This window comes from Triturus cristatus, chromosome 8, assembly GCF_964204655.1.
Source record: "Triturus cristatus chromosome 8, aTriCri1.1, whole genome shotgun sequence".
Lineage (NCBI taxonomy): Eukaryota > Metazoa > Chordata > Amphibia > Caudata > Salamandridae > Triturus > Triturus cristatus.
The window spans coordinates 1,380,468,458-1,380,485,071 of NC_140591.1; the positions used below are offsets into that span (position 1 = coordinate 1,380,468,458).

Sequence of the window (16,614 nt, forward strand, 5' to 3'; positions counted from 1 at the left end):
TTATCACCCCTTAGCTACCTAATTCAGCACGCATTGGAATATAATGTATGCTTTCCAAATGTGGTATGATTGGGTTATTTTGGCAAAGCTATCAGCAACTCTAAAGGTGCATTTAGCATATAAGCAGTGTTCTAATCTTGCGCCTTGTTGCTACAGTGACGCTACAAGACATAAATAAAAATTATTCTTATCGCGGTTAATGTAAACATAAACACATTCATGTAACACTTAGAAGACGTGCTATTATTGTTCGAGCATGGCGAGGGGGTACAGTGTTCACATGCTCCTAAAATTAGCGTATTGTCGCTAATATCGCCGCATGCCAGTGCCTGTTGTTAGCGGGTATCACTTTACCGGAGCCATTATGGGCCCAACCTCAAACACTAAAGCTCATCCTCGTAGTGTGCTTTGATACCTCCCGGTATCATTTGATAGCCTGCATGTAGCCGGGCCAAGTTGGCTATGTCACCCCTTGCTGATTGGAGGCGCTGACATTTTTGCTGACTGCAGTCATGCTATGTTTGCCAGCTCGCTGGAATAGACACAGACGGCGATTGGGTCATGCTGCAAACATTCTTGGCCGGTGAAGCAAGTCTGTTTGTATTTTTGGTTTGCCAGGACTAATGAATTAAAAAGCTCTGCGTTGACCCTACTTTGTAGTTTGTGACAGCCTGCCACGGGCGGGGGCACCCCCTCCCCACCCCCAGGAGGAACGCAACTCGATAAATGCTCTTTGTTGGCAAGGAAGGCGCGTGGATTTGTGGAGGGAAGCGGAAAAGACCGGTCCTGCGGACAGAGAGAGGGCTCTTCGGGGAGTGCAGGTACCGGCAGCAGCTGTCCCGGCCCCTCACGCGCTGTCAGCGCGCGGACATGTAGCAGGTGCAGGCCCCCTCTACCGTATTGACGCTTTGCTGCATAAAGGCAAAAACAAGCCAAAGCGGCGGCTGGGCCGGGATTACACAAGCGCGGACACGCTCGGCCGAGTGAGGTAAGATAACAGGTGGACGAACTCGACGCGAACTAAAGCGAACGAGCCGGAGCAACGACTGCTTTTATGTCGAAAGAAGCGCGGCTTTCACAGCCGGGCAGATTAGCAGAGGGACTCGTTTTTGGGAGGACTTCTCTGACCGCCGCTCACCACCTGGGAGGACTGGGCAGCCGTCGTGCATAGATGCTCTTTTGTGTTTTGGAGAGGGGGGGAAGCATGGGGACTTTGACACCTCGCACATCTTAAAATAGCTCTTCCTGGTTAGCAAGTCCACCTATTAATAGCAACCAGACACCTATTTGTTACAGCATGTAAACTAATCGTAATTCTTGTTCATTCCTGCATGTACCACCAGAAAGGCGCCCCTTTGTTGGTATTCACAAGTATTTGCGATGGCTTTTACAGTTCCTGGGGCATTTTAAATTTAAACCTGGGCCAAGTATGCAGGAATGGTGCAATAACGAGGAAAAAAGCTGCAAAATCCATTTAAGGGGGGTATAGAAAAATGATGTCATTGGCCAGAAACATTCTCTATGTGAGTGAGAATCGAGAAAAAAAGGAATATGTGATGGTGTGTTCAGCATTAATCCTGCCGATGTGCCTGCTGTGGGAGTATGGCAGCCAGCAGTATTCCTGGAAAACTTTCAATATCGCGTATTTGATTCTCTGTGGTACACAAGGTACATTTGTGAATCACCTAAAATGTGTAAATCTATGCATTTTGTAAGCATATACCTAGGTCAGAGTGGACATTTGCATTTTTGGTAAATCGTAATCTCTAGTGTCTGATTTATATGTGCTATGATTTCCACCTGCTGCACCCCTCTTCGTGCATTTCAGAGATCCCTTGAGCCGGAGTCCTCATTTTAAGTCATTTATTAAATTATCTCACTATGCGTTATGCCCACAATGTTGATTACACTTATACATTCTGCATTTGTTTACACATTATTTCCCACTATATCCCAAACTCTTTTAGCATTTTATACATGCACAAAAAGTTGAAAGTGATATGGGAATGTTTTCCAAACTGAACACCCATGTGGAAAATCCAGTTGACTGTTTATAAGTGGTTTCTACTATGTTTTTTTTGTTGAAACATTTTTTATTGTTTTCATACACAGCAATACAACAACCAGCTCTCAATCCCCGCCCAGTCAGGAAATACCCCACATATACCAGCATTTCCATTCAGCTGTCCCACCCGGCCCCTTCCCCCCCCGCCCCCCACCCTCTGTCAGTGTGCCCCCGTCTACTACCCCGGTCCCACGCTCGATGCTTCCCCTCCCCTCAATCAATGCAATACAGGAGCCCCACCTCTCCCTACAGCCACAATGCCTTCCCCCCCAACCCTATCCAGAGTGCAGTCGGTCAGGGCCCGCCAGTCGCCTCCACTACTCCCCACTCCCCACTACCACTTCCTCATCAGGCCCGCTCCCTTCCTCCCCCGGCTCGGACATCAGCCCCTGGAATTCTACCACCAACGCTTCCCACGCCCGGGCTGTCGCTAGCGCTTTTTCGTCATCTCGCCGGAGGGCCAGTTGCACCCGGAGCGTGGTGGTTTCTACTATGTTTAGCTACGTCATATGGGTTTTTAGACACCGGTGACCAGCAGAAACGAAACAAGAGCAATCCTACTGTTTGAATACAAATATTGTAAATAGTTCCCAGACGTAAAGATATCTATATTCAAAGAGTTTCATTGATGTCCAAGAATCCTTTTACCAATAAATCGATCCCCAAAAATATTTGTAGTTGGTCACTTGAAATTTGCAAAAGCCTAAACATTTATATTTAAGAAATATATTCCAGAATACGTTAGGAAAATGCATTTTGCCAATCCAATGCACACAGCATTACAAACTGTTACAGGAGGCATACTCTCCTAACCCAAAACAGTGCATTACAGAGTCCTTCACGGGCAGGGGACATACAACCCCAGGCTAATGGGCAGTGTAATACAAAGTGCTGCAAAAGGTACGCTCTCCCAGACCAATAAACAGTGCGAAACAGAGTGATGCAGGGGTATGCTGTTCAAGTCCAATAGACAATGTATGACAGAGTTCTTCAGGAGGCGAGCTCTCCCAGTCCAAAAGATAGGGTATTACAGGGTGCTGCTGGATCCATCTTCTCCCAGTGCATGAGACCGTGTAATACAGAGTGCTTCAGGAAGCGTGTTTAATGCAGAGTGTAGAGTGCTGCTGGAGCTATGTTCTCCCAGTGCATAAGACCGGGTAATGCAGAGTGCTGCAGGAGGCGCGATCTTCCAGTCTACTAAACCGTGTAATATAGAGTGCTGCAAGAGGCATGCTGCCCCACTCCAGTAGACAGTTTAATGCAGAGTGCTGCTGGAGCTATGTTCTCCCAGTGCATGAGACCGTGTAATACAGAGTGCTGCAGGAGGCGCGCTCTTCTAGTCCACTAAACCGTGTAATATAGAGTGCTGCAAGAGGCATGCTGCCCCACTCGAATAGAACTAGAACGTTTAATGCAGACTGCTGCAGGAGCCATGTTCTTCCAGTGCATAAGACCATTTTTAAAGCAAGTATAAAGAAACATTCCTTGGCATAAACTATATATTCAGATGCACATAATGTAATATGCTATTTATTACCATTGTTGACGGAGGGGCATTATGACCTACCTGCTCGAGGCTTCGCCTCTCGTAAGGCATGGCTGCTCCCCACACTCAAAAATTGTAATTAATAGCATTATAAACTCTGTATATAATACATAAATATATTTATTTATATATATATAATATATATATATATACATATATATATACATATATATATATTCACTGAAAAAACCATAGGTTTCACACACTTTATAGTTACGAATTAGCATTTAAAAACCCTTGCAAATTCACTTAAAAAAACCATAGGTTTCACACATCTTATAGTTAGCTGGACATTTCACTCGTAAAAAACCAATGAAATTCCCCCGTTATAGTTAGTGCAGGCAACTATAACTCACGCGACCGCAATCCTCTGCTGATGACGTCAGATATTACATCACTGTATTTAGACACTTATTTACCCATGTCTTCTTCCATTAATCTTTAGCTATACATACATTACAAATATTTATTTTTCATAAAGACACATATGTCATCAGTGATGTAATATCTGACGTCATCAGCAGAGGATTGCGGTCGCGTGAGTTATAGTTGCCTGCACTAACTATAACGGGGGAATTTCATTGGTTTTTTACGAGTGAAATGTCCAGCAATTTTGAGATTTCCTATGGAAACTAGGTTGTAACTATAACTATCTACTGGCGACCGCCAGTAGATAATATATATATATAGAGAGAGAGAGAGAGATATCTCTCTCTATATATGTGTGTGTGTGTATAGGTGTGTGTGAATATATTCACTTGAAAACACAGTTATAGTACAGTTGTGATTATCAATTGGTACCATTATACAGCACTGAAATACCACTTGTGCACACACTAATTGCACCGCTTCTGTATGTATGTATCCGGTATTTGCAAAGCGCAAACGAATCACCCCTAGAGTGTTCTCACCCTTGATGTAACCGATGCAATCACTAATGTCATAAATGACCTGACAGTTCAGATTACACATCACTATTAATACTGTCAATGAGACAATTATGACTACAGTATTATTTATTGGTCTGAATATGTGTTGCGATTTAATGACATCATTTTACTTGTTGTTACGTATTGGTATGGATATTGGGAGGTCATGAGCATTGCGTTTGGTGCACGAGTAATGGTTTGCTTGCCTGTTAGTGAGATCTGCATTGTGCAGCTAACTTTAACTGGCACAGTTCAGTGGTTTTCCCTGTAATTCATGTCTATAACTGTACTTCAATGGTGGTGTTTTAAGTAAATCTCAAAGGTTTTACACCATAAGGGGTTATGACCAATCTTAATTATAACTTCAATTTAAATGTGGTTTGATTCAGTAAATTACTGTTTTTCTGGAGATATACTACATCTGACTTCCATGAAAGGATTCCTTTTCCTGCTGTGCAGGGCCTTTAGCTCTGTGAAGTGGGGGTTGGCAGCACAGCCATGCTGTAGGGCAGTCCTGCAGCCAGCCTGCCATGGGCAGCCAACCCCCCTCCCGCTGCACACAGCTTTCAGCTATAGGCGTTGAAGCTTGGCCACGGGGCCTGGCCTATGGCCAAACTATGTGACCGACTCTCCATGGGCTGGTAGCCTGCTGTGGGCAGCGAGCCCTGATGTGCAGCAGAGGTTGGACTCAGGACCTGACCCCGCAGGCCCTGCACACAACCTACCAAGAGTGGACAAGATGGGGATTGCCCCTTTTAGTTATTTATTTTTATTGTTATTATTTTTTATTATCATTTAAAATATTGTGTTATGGACTTATTTCTGGTTTTGTGAACCCTAATTTGGATTTGAAAGCCCATAAGGACACATGGGCTCATATTGAGTGTTCCATGTCCTTGCAGAATTTTGGAATCTGGAAATGGGGAACAACAAGACTCAGAGAACCTTCTCAAGAGTGCTGCAGAGTCAGGAGAACAGTTAAGGAATCTCAGAGTCTCCGTCAGAGGTTCACAAACCATGGCCGGAGTCGTAAACCCTCAGAAGAATGTCTTTTTTAATTTTACTTTTTAAACAAATGGTGAGTTGCCTTGAGACACCTCTCCTGATCCGGTGGATCAGGGAATGCTCCCCTGTCCCCTTATGGCTCTTCTTTTTTTTAAGAGGGATCCAGAGGCCTAGCCCTATGTCCTGCAATAGTGGTTGCCCCAGAAATGTTTCTATTTCCGCCAGCTAGTCAGCGCCTTCATGTCCACGGGCCCATCTTCAGGATCACAGACCCAAACTGGACCAGGAGAGCAAAAATCACGTTCTTCTATTGTGGGGGTTAATTTTCTGGATAGTGTTCAAACCTGGGTCCAAGGATAGTCCAATGACTAACGGCCCGGAAATGTCTATCTTTTAATTCTTTCAAGCCCACCCAACTCATATTGTAACTCTGTGTCTGCTAAATGTAATGCAGACCCGTAAAACTAAATCAAAGTTATTAGCAAATCAAATATTTTTGACCCTTCCTTACTTTTTAAATTTGCATCCCTTGTGGGATCTGCAAGAAACCTGACATTTTAGACAGGTTGTACAACATCAAAGTTATTAGCTAATAAAAATGTTCTGCCCCCTCTTAAGCTTTACCGCCCCATGATGGATCTGTAAAAAACTTGTTATACTCGTAGAAGACTAAACATGCTAAATATCTGCCAAATTTCATTTGTATTTTGTAACGATGCAGGGTCCAGACTGATTTGCATATGGCTGGGTCCAAACTGGAATGGCATGGTGAACAAAAAAAACAATGGATTTAGGCCCAGATCTCTGAACTGGGGTGAATGCATGACATTGTTCTGCATTCTGTCCATCAATTGTTCTTTTTGCATTTGTCACCCCGAGTGGGATGGGTATGCCCAGACGTGGGTCCCGTGCTCTCCAAGCCACTGGAGTCAAGCTATCCTGGCTGATGAGGGCTGAAAGCCCGAAACCGGTCCTAGGATGCTTATTTCCAGTCCAGGGAGGACCTGGCCTGGCAGTTCGGGCTGGACTGTTCCCATTGGGTGCAGGGTCAAGACTGATTTGCATATGGCTGGGTCCAAACTGGAATGGCATGGTAAGCAAAAAGCAATGGATTTAGGCCCAGATCTCTGTATTGGGGTGAATGTATGACATTGTTCTGCATTCTGTCCATCAATTGTTCTTTTTGCATTTGTCACCCCGAGTGGGACGGGTATGCCCAGACGTGGGTCCCGTGCTCTCCATGCCACTGGAGCCAAGCTATCCTGGCTGATGAGGGCTGACAGCCTGAAACCGGTCCTAGAATGCTTGTTTCCAGTCCAGGGAGGACTGGCCTAGCAGTTCGGGCTGGACTGTTCCCATTGGGTGCAGGGTCAAGACTGATTTGCATATGGCTGGGTCCAAACTGGAATGGCATGGTGAGCAAAAAACACAATGGATTTAGGCCCAGATCTCTATACTGGGGTGAATGTATATCATTGTTCTGCATTCCGTCCATCAATTGTTCTCTTTGCATTTTTCACCCCGAGTGGGACGGGTATGCCCAGACATGGTTCCCGTGCACTCCATGCCACTGGAGTCAAGCTATCCTGGCTGATGCGGGCTGAAAGCCACAAACCGGTTCTAGGATGCTTGTTTGCAGTCCAGGGAGGACCTGGCCTGGCAGTTCGGGCTGGACTGTTCCCATTGGGTGCAGGCTCAAGACTGATTTGCATATGGCTGGGTCCAAACTGGAAGGGCATGGTGAGCAAAAAAACGATGGATTTAGGCCAAGATCTCTGTTCTGGGGTGAATGTATGAGTTTGTTCTGCATTCTGTCCATCAATTGTTCTTTTTGCTTTTATTTTGTAATGATGCCACAGTCATTAGCCAGTTATAAACAAATTAAATTTTTTGACCCCTTTAGCTCTGCTTCCTCTTTACGAATATACATACATTTATATAAATATCATCTCTTGAAAACCTCCATGCAGATGCATCAAATGGCACTAAAGTTATCAGTAAAAAACACAACGTGGCTTTCCAGTGGAAACCCTGATCTAACCATAAATACAAACACATATATACATTTAAAAAGTATAATATATTTAGTTTAAGCAAAGCAAGCGTACATTCATATATGAACTGTGAGGCACTTGAGAAGTATGAACTCTCTCTCAGTAGTATACTTATAAATGTTGTGATTTTACATTGCTAAAGGGCGCATAAAGGTTCTGCCTTTTCGAAAAAGATACGGAAAGGAATTTTGAAAGCCAGAGGCTGATGTGGGTTTTCACATACTCTTTCTCACATCATTTTGATCATGTGTCATTCATTTGGAGAACTTGCAATTAAGTAATAGGCTGTGGAATATATACCACGGTGCATCAAGCAGTAATGAATTAATGCATGTCTAAACATTAGCCATAGTTACGAAATTATATTTGTTTTAGGATTTTGTGATGTGCTACATGCTGCTTTTGTCTGCTTCTGTGTGCTTTGTATGGAGAGGAACAGTAAGCAGTTTCAACACATGCAAGTGACATAATATTTCGTGTCCTAGGCACAGTAACGAAGCAAGATAAGAATTTAAAGCTTGCAGTTCGAAATAAATTTGGTTTGAAACATTTAGTGAAAAACATGTAGATTAATTGTTTAAGTCTGTGCCATGTTTCGTTTGAAAACATATAATAGAGTAAAGGCGTAATAAATGCCTTTTTAACATATGTTTATTAAGCACCAGAATATTGGTAGAGCTAAAAACGTAAGATTCGGGGCTAGACCACATGAGATTCGAAAACCACTCTATCCCCACCAGGTTTCTCGCATATGAAGCCAACCCCATGCTTCCACTAAAAGTAACTTGACTTTAACTTATCACAATAAACTTTCACAATGGTAATTCAAGCCTGTTAGTTAGTCATTCTAAAACCTATAGCACACTAGCTGTTTCTGGTGACAGAATGTGAAAAGTTATGAATACTGCTGTATCTTTTGAGTAATTTAAGACTTAGTCACTGAATGTGTTGGGCCCAGATCAGCAGCACTCCTGCCCTTGTGGAAGGCTAGGCCTGCACTCCCCCATCAGATAGCGGGAGTCTGACAGGGAGCTGCCGTAGGGTGGGAGAACGGAGTCACGCTCACTCCCACCAGGGAGGACGGTGCACGGATTCATTTATGCGGATGGTTGAAAGTGGTGGGCATTAGCACTTTGTCTGGGAACCAGGAATTATTTTTCTTCATCAGACTTGGACCAATTTAACAGACAGAAAAACAGAAAAGGGACAAAGAAGTAGGAAGAGAAAGATAGGAAGTCAATGACAGGGAGAAACCAGTGACGGAAAGTACGAGTGGGATAAAGAGGAAAGAAGTGAACGGCTGGCTTGAGGTGGAAGAAAGACTTGGGAGACTTTGCCTTCAGCAATCCCAGCTCAGTCAGTGCAGGTGTGGGGCCTCCTAAGGGACATTTTGGACCCTGCATTTATTGTTTTGCAGATTAGGGACTGGAGAGGTGGCTGGTGGAGCCTGGGGGTTGCAGAGGGTTTGGTACCGGGAATTACTTGACAGGTCACCACCAATATGTGCATTGGCGCATGGTACATCACATCGGAATATGCACATGCACTCGACACCACAGCACTGCACAGTCCTTCATTTCATCATGAATATAAGCTTCTTGTTTTTTTGCCACCGTAGGCCGTGATTGCATCTACACCGACACCATGGTTTCTGCACTAAATGAGTACCAAGTACGGTGCATCTGCTCGCTATCATATTCCGCATACCGCTGCACAGATTATGTGGTATGCAGCGTGGTCAGTGGTGTGGAGTCCCAGCAGGACCTGGGTCCCACTTCAAATGAAATGCCTGGCAAAATCTGTACTCATAAAGTTATATCCAGACACCCAACAACCTCCAAAACAGCAACACTATTTTGTAAACATAAGACTGACCCTATCAATTAAAAAGCACAGTAGAAAACACACAGCAGCTTGCCAAGAGCTTTAATGAACAAGAAGGAGAAACTCAGCGTTTGAAAAGCATTGACATTCAGAATCAAAACAATTTCTTGCAACTTCTGCACCTTCTCCTCGTTAAGGAAATGTATCTCTAAACCCATGAAACTAAGTAAAGGAGCACCTCAAACCACCAAGACAGCATACACAGTTTTACAGCAGTCACATGCCCCATCCAGGCTAGGAAGGAAGGCACTGGCTGTTTCACCAGTGAACATCATTAGGTCGATTATTCGAGACCTCTTGTATATACTTTAGTATATACTTTAGTATATACTTTTATGTGTATGTACTTTGTGGGCTCTGGAGATCAGCCTTAGGACTTGTCTGCTTGCGCTTAGGGACTTTTTTTTCTGTTCAACTACCTCCGTTTAACTGTATTCAGGCGCAACACCCATTGGACTCACAGGGCTTCAGCCCCCCCCGTCGTGTGTGGCAGCCCGGGATGAGACACCTTCCCGGGCAAAAAAGCAGCCGCACCCGAGCACTTCACAGGTCTTTAAAAGACCATTTGCATGTTAATGAGGCCTTGCTGCTGTTTCACCCCTTCTAAGAGCCCCTGCAGCTCCACTCTGCCTATTGCTTAAAGTTCAGCCCCCCCCGAAATTTTTGCTCAGCCCCCCCCGAAATTTGGCTCTAGTTGCGCCTCTGACTGTATTGATAGAAAATAACCAGCAGAGGTCAGTAAAATACCAGAATTGCTTTCTGCTGACGGACTTTCTTTTTTTATTTTTCTGGCAACTGCCTCTATTTTACTTTCGTGATAGCAAAACGACCAGCAGAGGTTAGTAAAATACCAGAATCACTTTAGCATTCTCTAGATTCCAGTCCATAGATATTGTCTTCCACGAGCACCCGTAGACAATAATATTTTTTTCAAATCTTGTTTTTTTCAGTGATATGACCACCGAACACAGAGCTTTGGACTATACCATTTCCCTCTGAAAGGCAATATTTCTCTCCATGTGTTCCCATACCTGGCGTGTCACACAGTTTGGTGCTTACTTTCCCTCCATGTTAAAGAACAGTAGATGTTTCAGCACCCAGGCTAATATGCTGCATAGCTAAATACATATAAGGTCCCAAAGGCAAGACCGAATGCATTGCAAATGCTTGTTATTTCCTTGTGTACCGTCCGTTTCTCATGGAGACGGAGAACAGCCATCAACTCCTTACTAGTCAAATCTTTTTTTAAATCTAGCAATGCCCTCTTCCTAGTGAGAGTATCAAAGCTAAGACTTAGGAAATCAAAGGAGACGGCTACCCTCCAGCACCATTACTTTCTCATGTGATATCTTTTCCTAATGTACAGTTGAGGTCAAAACCACTATTACTGTATGGGTTGTATTAGATTTCTACAGTCTGATTCTCGAGGGCAGTCTTGCAGTTTTCTCACCAACTGAAGCGTGACTCCTTACTGAAGCTCCGTAAGATCAGGCAGCATTTTTAACCATCACCTAAGTGAGGATTCTTCTGGGTTCAAAGGGGTGACACCTGTAGCTCACAACTCTTTGCTCTGTCTTTCGTTACTGATTTAAGGTTCAAAACACTGTCTCTCACACCATTTATGAAACTGCTCAACTATTATAGCACCTGTTTAGTTTTCATTCCATGACCTTCTGATGCCTGTATCACGGTCGATGCGCCTATCAATTTGTGTTCCATCCACACCACTTGGGTGGTCAGGCTTTGCACTTTCCGCTCCACCGCTCTAATGCCACTTTGATGTTTCTCATCTTCTGTGCATGATCTGCATGCAATGCAAAAACAACAAGGTGATGGGAACATTTCTTGTATTAATCTCAGCAACTGGCAATCACTCGGTCGCAACCCAATCCATCGTTTTTTGCCCACCATGCCACCCAGCCTTTCACAAATCAGTCTTGACCCTGCTCTTCATGGACACAGTCCAGCCCGAACTGCCAAGCAGGTCCTAACTGAACACAGAATACATGATTTGGAGTACCTATCTATATGTGTTAAGAAGGTATTCAGCATGTATAATTGCATACATGCAACTCTTCTGTCCTCACAATTTTCTCTCCTCTTTTCCAGGTTGCAAATTGAGGTCCAAGTAGGGAGTCTATATGTAGATAAAAAGGACCTTAAGCATTCCTAGAGATCATTATAAATAACCTATTTATAATCAAGTCACACATCCCGCTCTGGTGTAGGGTAGGGATATTTTCCTCAGTTGGTCCTGAAGAAACACCTTGGATCCCTCCAGGACTGGGCAGTCACAAAACATGTCGGCCTCTTGATCACACACTGTGAGATTGTCATGGTTCAAAACACCCTTTTGACAATCTAAACCCACCTATTTTTAACCCTGCCAAGGGGACCACTGATCAAAAATTAACAGTACCCATTAGGTAGTTTTAAGACACACTTCACTACCGATAATATCCCATCTACACATACCCGCACTCATCATGGCTGAAAGAGAAAATCTCTGCCAAGAGCCTTCTAGCTCAGCCTCTGGGGCATTGCAGCACCGGCCCCATTAGAAGCGAAGCCCGATGATGAAGCATGACACCCATTTGGGTGTGTGAGGGATATAGCTTCCAATAAGTTAGATTCCCCACTTAATATACTTTCCAACCACACTTTACCTCTCTTCTCCATAGGAACAGCCACCCTCTGTTTGTATATATATTCCAAGATGGGAGCATGGGTGCTGGACCTTTAATTGTTCCTGGTCACTACTCTTTTGATAAATTTTCTTGTCCTAACCATTTGGTGCCTGCAGCTTGTATCCTGGGACTAGGTGTAGCTGGCAGTTGGTCTTTGTGTATTGCTCCCTGACAGTGAGACAAAGAGAAATATGTATTGGCAGGATGGGTCATTTATGACTTCAGAGAGGGGGAGGAGTTGTCACCTATCACACTTGCACATCACAAAGGCTCTGCCTGAGAACAGTCACAAAGGGCCTGACACTAGTCTTTTGTGATCCCAGACAAGCTGGGGCCAGGACAAAGAGGCAGAAAATTCCAGACACTCTCCAGAACCGTCTCCTGCTTCAAAGTGGGCACCAGGTATTAATATTGGACCCTTAGACCCAACTGTTCAGTACAACTCTGGATCAATGGAAGACTCAGAAGGACTGATGTGCTGCTCTGCAAGAAGGGATGCTACTCTGCTGCCCTGATGTCTGAGTGAAAGTGGTGCCACCCCAGTCCTGGACCCTTGAGGTGGGCCTGAAGCTGCTCTGCCAGCCCAGCTGTGGTCCTGTGAAGCAGAACCGAAGAAGCGCGACTCTTCCCCAACGCTGGACCCTGCATTACATCGCATCTCACAGTATCCTTGGAACTGCCACTGCATGATGCATCTTCGATGCAGGACCTCTTCAGCAGCATGATGCAGACTCCTGGGAACTGCCGCTGCACAACACATCCTCAATGACGGATCTCGCAAGGCTCCACAAACCAGGGTTTCAGGGACTTGTCTCAGCAGGCTCAACTTTGACCCTGTATCCAGCCCATGCTCCATCCCAGTCAGCCTGAACTTGTGACTTTGCCCCGGTCCGGTGTGACCCAATAACCACAGTTGCCACTTGGTCCCTGTCTATGCACTATTTTCACTTAAACCTTTAAAATTGCATATCTCTGGTTTTACTGATTAGATTTTTGTCATTTTTTGTCTGAAATAATTTATCAAATTTTAATTTATTTTTCTAAGATGATGTGTTATTTTTGTTGTGTTGTGTTTTCACATTATTACTGCTAAAATACTTTGCACATTGCTTCTATGTTACACCTGACTGCTTTTGTGCCAAGGGACCATAGGGTTATGCACAAATTAATTAGGGGTTTGCTTGTGACTTCACCATGTCAGGGATTGTGGTTTCTGCTTGAGTAGGGATTCTCCTCCTTCAACCAGTAACCCAATTTCCTGCATTGTTGCTCAGCCGTGAAATTAGGATTTTTGTTTGTGCAGTGCCATACAGTGACTTTGTGTAACACTAAATATCACAGATAAATAATTCAATACCAATTCATGGGCCATATGTATCAAGCCTTTTTCCCGTTTGCAAACGGGCCGATTCTCAGAATCGGCCCGTTTGTGAATGGGAAAAAGCCTTTTGGGGATGTATCATCCCAAAAGGCCATTGCAAAATAGAGAATTGCAAAATTTGCGATTCTCTATTTTGCGAATGCAATTAAGGAATTGCAAATTGCGATACCTTAAATGCAATTCTGGAAGCACCAGAAATTTGCTATTTGGTCTTAAGGAATCTTAAATTACCACCAACTTCAAGTTGGTAGTAATTTGTGTTTTTCTAGAAAAACGCACTCTTTTGCTTTTTTCAAAGTGCCATATGGCGCACATACATGCCCTTAGGGCATGTATGTGCGCAACATGTGCACACATGCATATTTCAAGGATGCAACCGGGTGTCCTTTTGGCACCCTTGCACCCTTGAAATTGCATTCGCAAATTGAGATTAGCTATTTGGTAATCACAAATAGCGAATGTCTTCCCATTCAATCCTATGGACCTTTAGGCCCATAGGAATGAATGGGAAGGTATTCCTTAATTGCGATTCGCAATTTGCGAGTCGCAATTAAGGAATATGAAGGATTCACAATTTTTTATGCAAATCCTACATACATTGCATTTTGCGATTCTCAAATTGCGACTCACTAAAAATCGCAATTTGTGAATCGCAAAACTCTTTTTTGACACATATGCCCCCATTTTTAAAAAAATTCTCGTTGATTGGCTTTTTTGCTATTTCCAAAATAACTCTCATTCTACCTGACTGTCTATGGCTATTCATGCACGAATGGAATTTGAGTTCATCAACCTGTAGAGCTATTCTGTGATTGAGCTCTTGCAGTTCTATAAGGAAAGGGGTCTTCCAACCAGGAAAGGCACCAACATTTTAGAGCTTCAGAAAGCTCTGCCCAGGAAGCCCAGCTCTGAGGCGTGGACGAAGACTCACCAGTGACTCACAGCAACAGATGATCAGAATGGGGAGGATGATGTGGAGGAGCAAGATCAGGGGGGAGGGGGATGACTTGTTTCCTGAAATGGAACTCCCTGCCAAAGTGGAGAGCATTGTATCTTCGCAAGCCCTGTCCCCAAAGGAGCTGGCAGATGGGAAGGCAGAAAGGGAGTTTAAGTTGCAAATGACCAAGCTTAAGTTGAGAGCTGAGGAGACAGGAGGCTGAGGTAGCCTTGGAGAGAGTAAACGTTGAGGCTGGAGAAAAAGACACTAGCCATGTAGGAGAAGAGAATGGCCTATGAGCTAAGTCTCAGAGTGCTAGACATTAGAGCTAAACAAGTGGAGTCCAGCAAAAATGGGGGCAGAATGCCTAGAGTCCGCTTTAGAGACAAGAGGGTCCACATTCCAAAGGACCTGGTGCCTAATTTTGTTGTGGAAAATGACATTGACAAGTCGTTTGAAGCCTATGAAGTTGCTCTGGAGTTGAATAGGGTCAATGAGGAGCATTGGGGAGTAATTTCTCCGGGGGAACATACCTAGCAAAGGGGAGGGACGCCCTTCTGCTCCTAGAGAAGAGCGACAGGATGAGGTATATTGCCATGAAGGACATCCTTGTGAATAGTATGGCCTCACCCCAGAATAGTATAGGCAAAAGTGTAGGGACAGCCAGAAGCTGCTCCGTCAGTCCTAGGTGGAATTTATAGATTTCTTTTGCAAGGCACTGGACGGTTGGGTGAAGGGCAGTGAAGTAAACGATTACCAGGGGCTATACAATTTGTTGGCAAGAGAGCACATGTTCAGAATTTGTTTTGCAGAGCTGCACCAACACATGATTGATAGCAAGCTTGCTGACTCCAGAGAGATTGCCAAGGAGGTGGACTGCTGGCTCAGCACCAAGGTCCTCATTGAAGTTCACCCAAGGTTCTATGAGCTCCAACAGGTTGAGATCTTCAAGGGTGATGCCAAGTTTCCCAAGTGTACACATCCACCCCCCCTGTGGGCAGACATAGGGGCTGGCTAGTGCAGTGCTTGGGGAGGAGATTGCCCCAGTTAGTATAGGGGTAGTGCAGAGGTTACCGTAGTATCCCTGGGTGATGGAGAGATGGTTCCAAAAGTCCATATGCCTAGCCATACCAGGAATTACCGGCAGCGGGTCGCGATCAGTGGGCAGAGGGTGGAGGCTCTGAGAGACACAGGAGCCAGCATGAGAACTGTCAGGTACCATCTAGTGTCCTCAGAGCAGGTAGTACTTAATGTAGTCCACCAAGTTGTAGTATCTGACAGCCATGAGAGTCACTATCCAGTGGCTGTGGTTCCCTTGAATGGGGGGTCTCAGGTTCCTTCGGGTCACTCTGAGTCCATTCATGTATGTGGAACGTCTGCTCAGTAATGACCTGGAGCCCACCATCTGGAATGAGGTGGAGCTCCGGTCCCACCTAAGATGTTGGGGTTACCTGAGTGGATGTGCCTGACCACATGGTCCATGGCCACCTGAGAGGGTAGTCAGGAGGCCCAGAAGAATTGCCCTGGTACTTGCCATATAAGAGTAAGGGCAAAGGGTGTGGGAAACCCACTCCTGAAACTCCCACGGTCCGGGAGGAAGCCAAAACCTACAGGCAAGGATATTGCTGTCCTGGGAGACCTACCAGAACTGACCAACTGGTAGAAAGAAGGAGGTCCTACCGGTGAGGAGTGTCCTTCTGGAGGGCCTACGATGGCAGGCCCAGGCAGCTGACGACACCTATAGCAGTGGCGGCTCCTCGTGGGAGTGCTGCGGGGTGGTGGGCGGGGAGGGGAAGGGGGGTAGTAAACTGCGGCTCACAGGCGAACGGTGTTAAGTAAATAAATAAATAAAACAAATTACACTGCGTGCGCTGCATCACCGATTGGCATTGCAGCGCGCGCAATGTCATTCATTTTATTTATTTACTTAACTCCGTTAAGCTGCAAACTGGAGTTTACTACCCCCCACCCTGCCCCTCCCCTGCCCTGCCTCACTGCCCCACAGCACTCCCCACAGCCGCCACTGACCTACAGTGATCACCAAATTTCAAGGGAGAATGTTCTCCTATAGAGTGAGCCTAGGGTTCCTAAGCTTGGTGCAACCCATTTATTGGTGGCCTCCCAGT

The 16,614-nt window shown here is 44.9% G+C and overlaps 1 protein-coding gene across 2 annotated transcripts in view; it reads left to right on the forward strand.

Moving 5' to 3' along the window:
- Positions 1 to 545: 545 nt before the first annotated feature.
- The window catches only part of MAP3K7CL (MAP3K7 C-terminal like), a 131,804-nt gene continuing 115,735 nt past the window's right edge, over positions 546 to 16,614 (forward strand). Inside the window, exon 1 of one of the 2 annotated variants that reach the window (XM_085623091.1) lies at positions 546 to 988. The gene's annotated coding sequence lies outside the window, so the exon portion shown is untranslated. The remainder of the gene's footprint in view (positions 989 to 16,614) is intronic. The other variant, XM_085623092.1, reaches the window with a different exon arrangement.